Consider the following 12,530-nt stretch of genomic DNA (forward strand, 5'->3'; position numbering starts at 1 on the left):
AGTGGGCTTATCTCCCATAGAACATCCCACCCCAACAAACAATTAACCCCACACAGAGCCAACAGATACAAGCAATGATATGTACACAAATGCAATAAGATAAAGTAGGTAAATAAATAACTGTACAAAAGAATAAACACCCAACAAACAAGAAACCTACAAAAGCTAGGAGGGACTCGCTTAAGGAAACCGGGTCCCCAGCAGACTCGCCAGCTGTCGCAGCCTAAAAAATATATAGTATGCGAAAAAACAATCGGCGAGAAAGAAATGACAGAAGAGTCGCCACCGTGCGTTATTTATCCCAAAGGAGGGAAAGGAAACGCTCGAAGTAAACCTGAAGAAAGGAAAGGAAAAGACAAGGTCTCGCAACCAAATCTTGGGTTCGGGAGTCGATTATGCGAAGGGAAGGTATTAGCACCCCTACGCATCCGTAGTACTCTACGGGATCCACTCTTGTTGGTCTTGTCTAAAGGGTGTGTGTTTGTCTAATGTACTATTTACTAAAAGAAATTGTCAAAAGAAAATGACTCGCACGGATGTCGCGTCCACTGCATACGTATCTCATCTGAATATGAGAATCAGAGTCTTCATAGCTTGGCTACCTATGGGTTAAAGAGAAGTGTGCTCGCTAAGACATCGCGTCTTATGCCTACGTATCTCATCGGGAATGAGAATCAGAGCAAAATGTAGTTCATCTAACTACGGGAATAAGGGTCTCGATTGCAACTAGGGCAAGAGAAAGGGAAGGTCTCGATCGCAACGAGGGCGAGAGAAAAAGAATCGCAACGAGGGCGAAAGCAAACAAGGATTAGTTGTTAGTTGTCAGTCAAAAGGAACTCGGCAAGACATCACATCTTGTGCCTACGTATCTCATCTGAACATGAGAATCAGAGTTGTCGTAGTTCGGCTACATAGGGATTGCCATCTGAACATGGACTTACAAAGGAGGACACCAGTTGTGTCAAAGGAAGGTGGGCAATGTGTTCACGTCCTAGCAGCAGGTGTCGTAGCTCGCTGAATCGAGTCTTAGGCGGTTACCTCTTTGCAATAGAACGGACTACATGCCACAAGATCGGAGACGCACGGAAGGTCTAAAAATGGGGAAGCTATGCCCTAGAGTTGTCATGCAATATGGACCTAAGTGTTAGGATTTACAAATGGGAACATCTACCTATGTTAGCATGCAAAGAATAAGGGAATTCTACCTATGTTATCATACAAAAGAATAAAGGAATACTACCTATGTTATCATACAAAGGGTTCTACCTAATGGGTGCTACCTAAACGGAACAAGAATCGACGAATGGAGCAAGAAGAGGAGTGGGGTAAAGGGTAGATGGCAATGCACGAAGCAATCGACTTACAGGTAGATGGCGATGCATGAAGCAATCGACTTACAAGAGAAATGGCGATGCATGAAGCAATCGACTTACAAAAGGATAGATGAATACGTGTTGGTTCTGTTAAGTTTTGAAAATGATTACTCGACGTTGGATCGAGGTTTTAAACTTGTTTTGAAATGGTTATCGGATGTTCGTTTTAGTTCTTGTATTAACAGATGAATAAAGAATGAAAGAATAAACATTATACACTTCATGGGAGAGGGGTACATTTGTTATGAATGGGGATGTTCATGGTAATCAGACAATAAAAATATATGCCTCATACAACATACAAGTAGGCCACAGTTAATCAAACAATAAGATAAATAAACAAGTATATGATCAAATAAAATAATCAAAGAATGAAATAATGAAGCATTAGACAATACGTGAGAAGTATAAACATGTTAAGCAATCAAACAATAGAAGCATGGATGAAAGAAACAAGTATAAAAAATATCAGATGAATCAGACAAATGCAGCTATGCACACAAGGAATCAATGAATAATTTAATCGGGAAATGATGCAAGGATCAAATAAAATCAAGATGAAAGGCCTCTAATACATGGCATATGAGATGAACAAGAGAGGATCAAAAGATCTCATCAATTGCCCTAAGCAATCCCTTAAGTCAAACATCAATCATATAAAAGTCAACGGTAAAGTCAAGTCAACTTAAAAAATATGGAATAAATAGTAAATTAATCACAAAAATTATGAAAAATTAAACTAAATAAGGTGGGGTCAGGACATCATCATCCCCCAAAAAGATTTCAAAAATAATGAAAATTAGTTATTGAATTAATTGAATCAAAACAAAGGTCAAACCAAAAGTCCAACAACAAGACTAGGTTAGAAATAAATCAAGAATAAATAGTAAATTAATCACAAAAATCATGAAAAATTAAAATAAGTTAAATGGGGTCAGGACATCATCATCCCCCAAAAAGATTTCAAAAATAATGAAAATTGGTTATTGAATTAAGTGAATCAAAGCAAAGGTCAAACCAAAAGTCAAACAACAAGACTAGGTCAAAAATAAATCCAAAATAAATTGAAAATGGGAAATCAAATTCCAAGAAAATGACAGGTTGACCATGAGACGTTGTCAACCCTCATCCCAATAATCAGAAGTTAAAAGTAATTCTAAGTTATGAAAATAAAATAAATGAAAAAAATGTGCTTAAAAGAACCACTTGAAATAAATAATTAAAATAAAATATTAACATTAAATAAAGTATGAAAATAAAAATTAAATAAATTAAATAAAACATTGAGGAATATAAAAATTATTTTTTGGTATTTTTATGAATAAACAAAATATTTTTAAATAATTAAAATAAAACAGAATAAAAAAATGAATAAAAGAAATGAAAATAAAAATGGAGAAATGGGCTTTGTATGTGGTGTTAGTAGCAGGCGCTGGGAAGCCCAGCCCAACATGCTTCCAGGCGTGACAGCATGAATAAAAATGTACCATTTAAATATTATGTGAACATTGCCTCAATTGGTCCACTCCAACTTAAATCACAAAATGACAAAAAAGACGTGGACGGATGTGATCGTAAGCTAGCCGCGCGATCTGAGGGCTGTCATGAAGCCACGCATGCGTCTCATTCATGCAAACGTAAACAAAGCTACAGCCATGCAAAACGCAAAAAAAACGCAGTCAATTCTCTTCCACCTTTCAACCAACATATCTCATGCTACAGTGCTCCAAATGAGATGATATAAAAAGCAAAGTTCAAGTTTGAAACGAGTAGAACACAATGGTATCTTGTTTCATTAAAAATAATGGTCCTAGCATGTAGAAAAGTGAACAACAAGGAGGCTTCATGCACCCGGATTCAACAAAAAAATAATGTCACAAATTCCAACTTAAAAGCAATGTCTCATATTGAAGGGTTCATGGACAAGCATGGCACAATAACAACATAAAAAATAAGCATGGAAATAATGGCAAACAAAGCATGGTAATGGCATCATAGTATGGTGAACAAGTATGGTTAGCATGGAAAAATGACAATGGACAAGCATGAAATGAACAAGGCCATAGTTATGAGAAAGGATTAGAGAGTTTACCTAGTGGAAAACAGTCCACTGCTTCTTGGTAATGGAGAAGAATGGAAGAGGATATGTTGTTCTTTGAAACTTCAAGAACTTTGCCTTGCTTGCCCTTGCTCAGCTTGAAAATAGTGGCAGCCTCCAACCTCAACTTGAAAATGGTATTAGCCTCTCTTCAAATTAGGGTTTATGCCCTTTAAATATGGTGGGTTAAAGTGCTCTTAATGGGCTTGAAAGTATGGTTTTGGTTCATGAGCAAAATGTGTAAAAAGTGAGGTGGTATGAGCAAGTTCTAAATGTGGCAAAACTTAAGTGAGTGATCATTAAAGTGCATGACCAAATGAGGTAAAAATTGTGTTGGTTGGTTTTGTGGTCTGACTTGGTTTTCTTGTACAACACAAAAACAGTCCAACAGGGTGACTTTGAGGCTTTGTATCTTGATGAGTATGTAACCAAACGGCAAGGCAATGTAAATAGTAGAAAGAGGGCATGGAGCTTAACATATTTCATGTTGAACACACGTTGGAATGATGAGTGGAAAGAGGTGAAAATGGCCATAAAGTTCAGGTTCCATAGCTGCAAAATGGTTGGGTCAGTTTGGCATAAATGCTGTCAAAAAATTCAGTCTATGATACCAACTTCAGATGAGTGTATCTTTCAAACCAATGATCCAAATTGGATGACTCCAAAAGGATGTGAAAGAGGACATATCAAGGTACAATTGTAATGAATAAAGTATTTTCAAAAGATGCCTTGAAGTGCAAGAAATCTGGCCCATAAGGGTCTGTTTGTTTGATGGATTAAAATTATAATCCCGGGAATATCATTCCTAGGAATAGTATTGTCAGGAACTTTATTCCCATCAATGTGTTTGGCAAAATCAATAAAGTTCCTAGGAATATTTTTAAGTTTTATTTAATTAAATTTTAAAAATTAAAAAATTAAAAATAAATGTGTTAAAATAACATGAGAGTGGGAAGTTATGGTTGGTTATTTTATATTCCCATGGGAATATAAGATTCCCATCATTTGACATGGGAATAAAAATGGAGAAATTTATGAACAAAACATATTCCTGGGAATAAAAAGTACCCAGGCATAAACTATCAAAACTTGAAACAAACAAGGGAATATGTGAATTCCAATGTCATATTCCCGGGAATAATATTTGTATCCACGAAACAAACACCCCCTAAGTCTTGACAAATCTTGAAGATTTTGGACTTAGAAAATTTTCTAAGTATCCTAAAATAGTGTCTTACTTTGACCAAGCATAACTTTCTCAATTTTAATCTAAATGAAACAAACTTTATATCTCTAGAAAGCTTGGAACAAGCGGAACAACTTTCATGTTGGAGAAAGTTTCAAATGGAGCTTGCATCGTGATGGAAAATGGGCTTAAAGTGGGTGCAAAAACCATAAAAACTTGCCCTAAATGGAAAGTCAACTATTTCCAAATTTGGTAACTTTTCCAACTCCTAATTAAATGATGAATCCATGATCCAACATTGATCAAATTTCACATGTAGGCTCCCTTAGGCATGAATTTTGAGATTCCACTTTCAAAATGTTAGGAGTTGACTTTTCTGGCCCCACAGTTGACTTTTCCCAAATTGTCTGATTCCCGATTCCATTGATCAATTGAAGCACCTCTGGCTCAAATAAAGAGCTAATTTTTTTGTATGTAGACCCTTGTGGACATATGGAGGGCCATGAAAATGATTTTCAACCAAGGAATCAGAAATAAACCGATTTTATGCCAAACCCTAGTTTAGGGCAAAAATGCTCAATAACTGATTGCACTGATTGCCAATGGATCTTTCCGAGATAATTGTGGATCTTCTTAGGCCAAGATGCCTCTATAATCATGACATGAATGAGCCCCATTTACTTCCAACCAAACATTTCCTGTTGCAGATAGCCATGAAACCCTAATTTCCTGATTAAGTGCAGATGCACACTCTGAGAGTTCTGAATCTTCCATTGATGAACTGTAGACCACCATAGAATACCTGGACCACCTTGAAACCATTGAGACTTGTATATGTGGAGAATGAGGTCCAATTCTCAGTCTTGTTTTGTGTGGGATCCTTCTAGTTAAGGAGTGAGCAATCAAACCCTGATTTCCCAAGTCACTAATGCAGTATGCAATGAGTATGACCTAGTATGATGCTAAATGCAAAGTGAAACATAATCCCATGCTTTCCATGAAAAAGTGAAGGGTAAATTTTGGGGTATTACATATATCACATGAAGTGAATGAAGGTAGAAGATTATGAATGCATCAAGGAGATGAATGGAGTGATAGGAAAATAACCAAAGTCACCAAAATGAAGAATTTGGTAAAAGTGACCGAAGAGGTTTAATTTAAAACCAAAGTTAAGGGTGTATTGGAATCCATATGGGTAACTGGTATTTGCAACCCAAGAGTAAAGGTGGCACGACTAAGATATGGAGGGACGGAGGCATGCTCACTGTATTGTCGTGACCAAAAAGAATGAATTAGGTGTTTGGAATCAAGGCAAACATCTCTTGGCACAAAGGTGGACAAGTATCCTAAAAGGGTGTATATGGAATTCCAAAGAAAAATGGTATTTGGTTTCAAAGAAATAGTATGTCACTAGGGTGAATGGTTTATGATTGAATGTCAATTATATGGATCATGAAAGATATGGATGGTGACCTAAGGCAGAAGAAGGAATAATTAGGATTATACTTGCCAAGGATTCGCATCCTCGTGCCTACGTATTCTCACTGTACAATGAGAATGTCAGAGCATTCGTAGTTTATGGAACCACGAAAACAAAGGAGAGATGGAAGTGTTTGCCTAAGCAACTAAGACTAACAAGATAAACCACTTCAAGGGTATGATTGCAATGATGAACAATATAACTTGAACCAACATACGAGTGGCTTGGGGGTACCATGAAGGAAAATGCTTTGAACCAAAGAGTAAAGAGATACAGATTAAGATGTGGAGGAAACTAGGCATACCCACAGTATTATCATAACCAAAAACAATGAATTAGGTGTTTGACATCAAGGTAAATATCTCTTGGTTCACAAGATAGACAAATGTCCTAAAAGGGTAGGTACATGACCCAAAGGAGAATGATGATTGGTACAAGGAATAATATACCACTATATGGAACAAATAATTTGAAAGCAAAGAAGAATGGTATTGGATCCATGAAGGAATAAACTCTGAACCAAAGAGTAAAAGAGGTACAGAATAGGATGTGGAGGAAACTAGGCATGCCCGCTCTATTGTCATAACCAGAAAACAAAGAGAATTAAGTGTTTGATATCAAAGCAAACATCTTTTGGTTCAAAGGAAGGTATTGGTTATGGAACCCAAATGGATAAAGTATTTGGTTCCAAAAAGATGGTATTGATTGATGAGTGAAAAAGTGATAAGATATGATTAATAAATAGGGTAGCTCACGGAGAATCTGAATCCTCGTGCCCACGTATTCTCACTGTGCAATGAGAAAGTCATATCTTTCGTAGTTCAACCTATTAAGGTTGACAACAAAAGATTGAGGCAAGAGATATGATATTATAAGATGAAGATGAATAATACTTGGCAATTATTTGATATGAACAGACTAAAGTCTATGAGTTAAGGTGAATACGATGAGCAATTGGGTCATTCGTTCCGTACCTAAAGATATTCAGAATGAGTTAATAGAATTCTCTATTCTCATTCATTCTTTACTACTTAAGGCTTGTTGCATGTGATTTTCATCATAAATTTCAAGTTGTTTGAGAATAATCTTTGTGGATCCTTATGATGATGAAGACTTTATGAATCACTTGATTCAAATTGCACTAAAGTCTATGAACAATGGCGAATACCTTGAGCAACTAGGTCATTTGTCTTGTACCCAAGGATACCCTGGATAAAGGTAAGAATTATCCACTCTCATCATTCTTTATTACTTAAGGCTCATGGAATACAACTCGAGTCATGATTGATAAGGTGTTGATGGAGACCTTTGATTGTTGTGTTGTTGCTTTGAAAGGAGACTTGACAATTATATGATTTGAATTGTGGTAAAGTTTATGAATAGAGGTGAACATGATGAGCAACTGGGTCATTCATCCCGTACCCAAAGATATTCATAATGAGTTAATGAAATTCTCCACTCTCATTCACTCCCTATTTCTTAAGGCTCGTGTCACTTTTAATCTTTACTGACAAGCTCTTGAAGAACCACCTTTGATATGCCTTGTATAATCCACTGCTTGATTTGACTGGGACTTTTGATCACTTGAATAGACTGTGAGATTATGGGCCAGTTTGTTTTAGCTTTAAAAAAATGGATTTTTTCTTTGTATTTTTGAAAATGGATTCTACAAAAATGTTTTTCAAAATATTATAAGTTTTTCTAAATTTATTTTTTATAAATTAAAAGATTGAATTATTCATTTTATAACATAAATATACATTATTGAAGATCAAAACATAGTCAAAATCACAATTTTTTCAAAAACTTGTATCTTAAAAATGATTTTTATGAAAAGTTATTTGAAATAGCTTCAAAATTAAGTGATTTTTTGAAAATTTGATATCCAAAAAAAGTTTCGATAAAATGATGAAATACCTAAAATAACATTTTAAGAATAACTATTCAAACCAAATTTTCATTTGAAGCTTTTATAAAAAGTTTCTTTGTAAATTTTTTTTACACTAAAATATGTAACACTATAAAAATCATTTTAAAAAAAAAACAAAACAAACGGGTCATATACATCATCAAAGGTTTTAGTTAATCAAAATTTCTTTTGATCAACTTAAATCAAGGGGTTTGAATTAAATTGAAAATATAGTTAATCCTAATCTAAGGGTTAATATTATGTAAAAGCTCTACCTAAGGGATCATATCATTGGTTAAAATCAAATTAATCAAAAACCACATGAAAACTAATTGGATTAAAATGACTAATTAATCTATTTCTAATCCTAAGGGGACGTGAATTTGCTAGTTAAACCATAGGAGTAAAAATGTCAATTTACATGGATGTGGATTAATTTCTAACAATTTCAAAACCTAATTATCATTAATCTAACTAGAATTCTAAAAATTTAATCAATTTCTAAAACTAACTAACCTAATTAAATTCTAAAACCTAATTATTCTTAAAATTATTATTAACATTTAATCCAATTCGAAATCACTTAAGAACAATACTCTAATTAACCTCTAAATATAATCCTAATATTCTAATACCAAAATTCTAAACCTAATTAATCCAAGATCCTAATTATTCCTAAAATCTTAATTAACCTAATCAGGATGATTAACATGAATTAATCCTAACTCTAAAACCTCATTAAACTAATTAAAATGAATTAGTTATGTAAACCTAGGGTGCAGAACCTGGAAATTGTGATGTCTATAGCAAAATGGGTGCAGGCCCAAACCGCTAGGGCCCAAACTCATGCTAATGGATTCCATTTTCGAGGGAACAACGCCGGTGGTGCAAAGAGGCCCAAACCGATCCACATCTCACCCGGATCATAGCCATCAATGAAAACACCTGATGAACCCAAAAGCAAAATCTGAAAACGCGAGTTCAAATATCGAGCTGAAGAAACGTGATTTCAAATCTCCGGCGTCACCACCACGGTGCTTCGTCATCTTCTTCACTAGCATCTGGATCTTCATCGCCGGCATCCGCATCTTCATCACCAGCATCCGCCATTGTTGCGTCATCCTTGAATCGCGGATTCGTCGTTCAGCGTCGCAACTTCGTCTTCCAGACTAACTTCGAAGCAAAACAGAGTGCAGAACATGGCTCCAATACCTCAGATTGATTTGCTTATGCGTGCGTGAAAACATAACGAAATCAAAATGATAAGCTCACTGGATTGGAGCCTCAATTCGAACAGGTACGTATTCTTCTTCTTCTCCAATGCGTCTTTGATTTCACGTTCTTTATTCTTCCTGCGATTTCTACTTCAATTCTGCAATTATTGTTCCGTGTCTGTGAGCTTTGCACGCATGATTCTGAGGAGAAGGATTATGAACTGGATTCTCATCTCCTTTGATTTGTGCAGGGAGATAATGAGGATTGGAGGAGAGTGAATTATGAACTGTGTGGACTGAAGAGAGAATGAGAGAAACTGCCAAAAATCTCCTTGAATACCTCTACAATGATGTATTTATAAGCTTCTGATTTAACAGAGTTCCTGACTCTGTTACACATTCTATAGGTAAATCAGCTATGGAGTTAACACTGTCAAAGCTCAGTCAGGGTCAGGTGAGTAATTTCCATCAGTCGGTTCAACTCTGTTATTATTCAGTTACAGTTAGTTGTTAAAGGTGAGGTTAGTTTTGAAACTGAAATTCTGTTAGACTTTATCAGCTAGCTGAAATCTGTTTGTGAGAACTTACCAATTAGTTTAGTTGGTGGACTTGCTTGTTATGTGATTATGATTAAACAAAACTATTAGTATAAACTGAAGCAGGGTATTTGTTTTATGCAGACTGTTATTAATTCTGCTACCTATTAATACCTGCCATGAAAACTGCTTAACTCATTTGAATTAATTGTTAGCCCTGTAATTTCAGAGGCATGCCAACTCTGATTTCAAATAGGGACAGTTGGTGTATTTGCTTGGGAATGCAGGATATGTCATGAGTTGTGGTAAGAGTCAGAAATAAGATGTTCAGTTTTGTGAAAGTCGCTTGTGTGCTTTAGGTGGTCACTTAATTGATAAGCTATGAATTTCTCTTTTGCAGGTTCTTTGAAGTTTTGGCCAATGATTCGAAGGGTGCTTTGGACTGGTGTGGGATTACATTGTTGTTTTGGGTTTGGCTTGGAATTGCAAAGGGATTCATGTGATACATTAAAGCTTGGACATTTGATCGGTTTTGTAATTGGTGTTAGCATGGTATGTGAAGTCCAATGAAGAAACTTGCACATGGACTGGCTCTTATGAATTGGTACAATGAAGAAAAAATAGGGTTAGGCTTATGGATTAGGGAAGTTTAATTTGGTAAAGATGTAATATGCATTGTGATTTTGGAATGGTGATGGTTATGTAATGAGAACTTGAAACTTTGTAAAATGCAATGTTGGAGTCTTGATGTAATTTTATATTGGAATGGAATTGGTTCTTTGTTGTACGAGGTTTGAATGAACATGTTGAAGCTTAGATGAAATGTTATTTGGAACTTGATTGGTTTATGGCTTATGATGGAATCATGTAAATGGAAATGAAATTAGTTTGAAAAATGGAAATGAAAGTTTGATCATTGAATGGAAAATATTTTGAATTGGAATGAGATTGTATTGAATTGAATTCTAATTGTATTAAATTGGTTTGAAATGGAATATTTTGATTAATGGTAAACTATGGAATTTTGAATATGTATTAAACTTGACATGGTGGATTAATGACTGAAAGTTTGAATAGAATGGGAATAAACACAAGTTTAGACTTAGGTTTGTATTAAGAGGTTAGTAATGACCAATCATCAAATGAACAAAAATGGTATAGAGAATGGATCAAGACATGGACCAATGAGAATGAGCTTGAAAATGACTTAGGGAAAATGGTTGACTTTGGTTAACTAGTTGACCAAGGTCAACAGTAGGTTAGAAACTAGGGTTTTCTTGTGTAGAATGGACTTGTATAGATGAACATGACTTTTACCCGGTTCAAATCTCAAGCAACATGAATGAATCCTGATTAAAATGCATAGGTGGACCAACAAGGATGACCTAAAATGGCTTGAGAACCTTGATGGGTCGAAGACAGACCAAGGACCCAAAAGACCAATGTGCTGATGCAAGCATGAATCCAAGACCCAATGACCAATGATCTTGACAAGACCCCATATAAATAGGAGACATGACTATGAATCAAATCTTAAGATCTTGAAAGAAACATAAGTAAGGATGCGTAGGTTTAGTTGACAAGATGTATGACAATCCATGATCACAAGTCAACCTCTACTAGCACATAACTTCAAGCATCTGGGGTTAGGGTTTCAATGAAACACATCCTTCAATCAAGGCCTTTGAATGGGTCAGGATGCTTCACAAGCAAATCTCCAATATATGGCCCCCCAATTAGGGTTTAGGTAGCTAATATAAGGCCCATAGAACACCTACAAGGTCCCATAACCATATCATCAAGAAACTAGGGTTTCGCTCCCTTGAGAAATGCCATGGTGAAGTCTTCTTGACTCCATGTAGGGATGGAAATTTGATCCATCCCCAGTGGGTACCCACAAAAATACCCACAACGGGTAGGGTAAAAACACACATACATGGGTACGGGCATGGACTCGGGTAATTACCCACTTAAATAAGCAGGGATGAGTGTGGGGATGGGCACCTTAGTACCCAACCCGCCCCATACCCGCATAATATATATATATATATATATATATATATATATATATATATATATATATATATATATATATATATATATATATATATATATATATATATATATATATATATATATATATATATATATATATATATATATATTTATATATTTTAATTTATATTATTATATATAAATAAATGTGTGTCAATTTTTAAAAATACATCAATTTTAAACTACTACATGTTTAATATAAGTGATCATTTATTTTATAATTCAACAATAAATTTTTTTAAATTTTTTTTAATAATGTTAAAAACTTAAAATAATATCATATTTTATGCTTGATCTATTTATTTTTATTAGAAATACGGGTAACAGATACGGGTACGGGCACTTACATACCCATAGGGTACGGACACAGGTGTCAATATTGGTACCCAAGCGGGTATGGGCTCGGGTACGAGGATTTTTTTCAATTGCGGGTATGGGGACGGGTACTATAGTACCCTACCCAAACCCTGCCCATTGCCATCCCTAACTCCATGCCTCAAAGACCAAGCAATTAGGGTTCCACTTCCCTTATTATTTTATGAATAGCCAAGTTACACCTTTAAAGTTTGATCCCCACACAAACCCTAGCCTTGCAAGCCAAGAACTTTGAATATACAATGATCAATTATTAAGTATGAATGGATGATTGATGCATATGAATGAAACATGAGTATGTGCA

At 35.1% G+C, this 12,530-nt stretch overlaps 1 long non-coding RNA gene across 2 annotated transcripts; it reads left to right on the forward strand.

Moving 5' to 3' along the window:
* The first annotated feature begins 8,955 nt into the window (after positions 1 to 8,955).
* On the forward strand, positions 8,956 to 10,644 carry LOC127120246 (uncharacterized). 2 transcript variants are annotated; one of them, XR_007803158.1, is made up of 4 exons: positions 8,956 to 9,343; positions 9,512 to 9,714; positions 9,941 to 10,101; positions 10,197 to 10,644. It is a non-coding gene; the product is annotated as an uncharacterized LOC127120246 (long non-coding RNA). The 2 variants fall into 2 exon arrangements; XR_007803157.1 differs by having other exon boundaries at positions 8,959 to 9,343; positions 10,026 to 10,101.
* The last annotated feature ends 1,886 nt before the right edge of the window (positions 10,645 to 12,530 follow it).

The sequence above is a fragment of the Lathyrus oleraceus genome, chromosome 2, assembly GCF_024323335.1.
Source record: "Lathyrus oleraceus cultivar Zhongwan6 chromosome 2, CAAS_Psat_ZW6_1.0, whole genome shotgun sequence".
NCBI lineage: Eukaryota > Viridiplantae > Streptophyta > Magnoliopsida > Fabales > Fabaceae > Lathyrus > Lathyrus oleraceus.